Here is a 2,353-nt window from a genome sequence, read left to right as displayed (position 1 = left end):
TATATAGTATATATATATATATATAAATAAATAACTATAAAAGTATAAATCGTAAATATTAAAAATATTTTTTCAAAAACTATTCAATATTGAACTCATTTCGAAGGTATTAACGAGACGATTATAATGGTGTAACTTGTTAAAATAAAAATGTATTTTTTAAATATGTTTTAATTGATATACGATTATATATGTTAATTTGATAAAGGTTTAAAATGAAACATTTAAATGTAAAATTAATTAATTAATTAATTATAGGGGTATAAAATGTAAATTTAAAGTCATAATTTAAAAAAAAAAAAATCGGTTGTGAGAAGGTGATTGTATGTGAGGAGAGGAAAGGGTGAAAAAGTAAGTATAAAAGGTATTTTGATCATTTAAAATTTTAAAACTTTAAGACTTTTTACTTAATAAGATGGTATAGATTAATGTATGTGGGGCATACCTTTGCGAATCCCATTTGCAGTTAAAATCTAGGCTAAAAATGAATGGGTTGGGAGGGATTTAACCTATTTTGTAAATGATTTATTTAATCAATTATTAATTGACGTAATTTCAGAATAGCAAATCGAAATTCAAGTTGAGATTGAAGACGTATAACGACTTCTATAATCAAACGTCTAACCGATTCCAAACTAAAACAAGTTTTAATCAATCAGGAATTTCAGTTGATTTTAATTAGTTCTTAATTATAATCAAAAGAGGCCCATTTGATTTTGGCCCATGATGGTATTGGGCCGTCATCTTCAAATTTCAAGCCCAATCTTGTACTTTTTTTGGTTTTTCGGTGTTTTAAACATAATTTATAAGCATTAGCATTAATTGGAGGACCAACGCTATGTTTTGAACATGGGACACAAAATACAAATGGTTTATACTGATAAAATAACTGTTTGTTGATAAACTTGTTGATTAATTAATTACGTTTTGCAAAAACTAGCTGATGAATTTGTTTTATTTATATACTAGTTATGTACCCGCGCAATGCGGTGGGAGTCGTAAATTTTAACAATTTTGAAGTTTCACTGGTTTTATTAGAGAAGATTTAACAATGATATAAGTTATATTTGGTCTTTACATATTAATACAATTTGAATAAATAATAGTTATGATTCAAATTACAGTTTATCAATGAAAAAAATTATATGACAGTTTAAAATCCAACATATTTAAACGACTCCACAAATATGGTTGATTTACATCAAGAGCAATGAATCAAGTGAGCGAGACCGAGAGTTTTAGAGCAATTGAATGAGAGATGAATAAGAGAATTTTTAATAACTCATGTTGAATATCAATTTGAATCTCACATTGGGGATGAAGAGAAAACATAAAAGTATGAGAGGGTGAAGGCATAAGTGAAAGATATCAAAAATATCTTGTGAACATGAAAAAAAAAAAGTAACAATGTGCATTGGTAACTTACTATATGTTATTTTAATTGTAAATTAAAAAAAATTTAAGACTAAATACATAAAGTAATAGTATTTAATGCATAATGAGTTGTCTTTAAGACTTTGTGCATTAAAAATTGTTTTTAAGACTTTTGATAAATCTGTTTTATAAGGTAATATATATATATATATATATATAAAGAGAGAGAGTTTGTTTCAAATATAAACCATCGCATTTGTACAACCAATGCAACCCAATAAATTGAGATATTTATGGAAATGATGAGAGTTCATTTATTATGATTTGAATATTTATGGAAGATGAATATGGTTCGTTAATTATGATCAATACTTTATATTAGAAAATAATCAAAACTTCTATGAAATAACATATTAATAAAATGAAATGGACAGTTGAGATTGGATTGTATTGGTTGCACAAATGTCAAGTGTTGTATAATAATCAACCTATATATATATATATATATATAAGAGAGAGAGAGAGAGAGGATATTACTTTGCAACCACGTTATTTGTACAAATCGTACAAACTTCATTCAACCGATCACAACTTTTCATTTTGTTCTTTTTTTTTGTAATTATAAGAGGTTGATTAATCAATTTTATTGTGGAAGATGTTAATCATGGATATTATCATTTTTATTATTTTAATTTTAAATAAATATATGAAACAGTTTCATTAAAATTTCATTAAGTATTATATGAAACAATTTTATAACCATATATGAAACAACTTAATCAAAAAAAAATTATATGAAACAATTTCACAAGATTAAACAATTTTATGAAAAAAGTTCATAAGATTAAACAATGAAATCGACGAATGAGAATGATTTGCACGGTTTGTACAAATTGGGTGGTTTGCATTTGATCGCTCCTCTTCCTCTCTCTCTCTCTCTCTCTCTCTTTCTATATATATATATATATATATATATATA

The sequence above is a fragment of the Cynara cardunculus genome (genome assembly GCF_001531365.2).
Source record: "Cynara cardunculus var. scolymus isolate 2C chromosome LG 1, CcrdV1, whole genome shotgun sequence".
NCBI classification, from domain to species: Eukaryota; Viridiplantae; Streptophyta; class Magnoliopsida; order Asterales; family Asteraceae; genus Cynara; species Cynara cardunculus.
Note: the sequence above shows the minus strand (reverse complement) of the source record.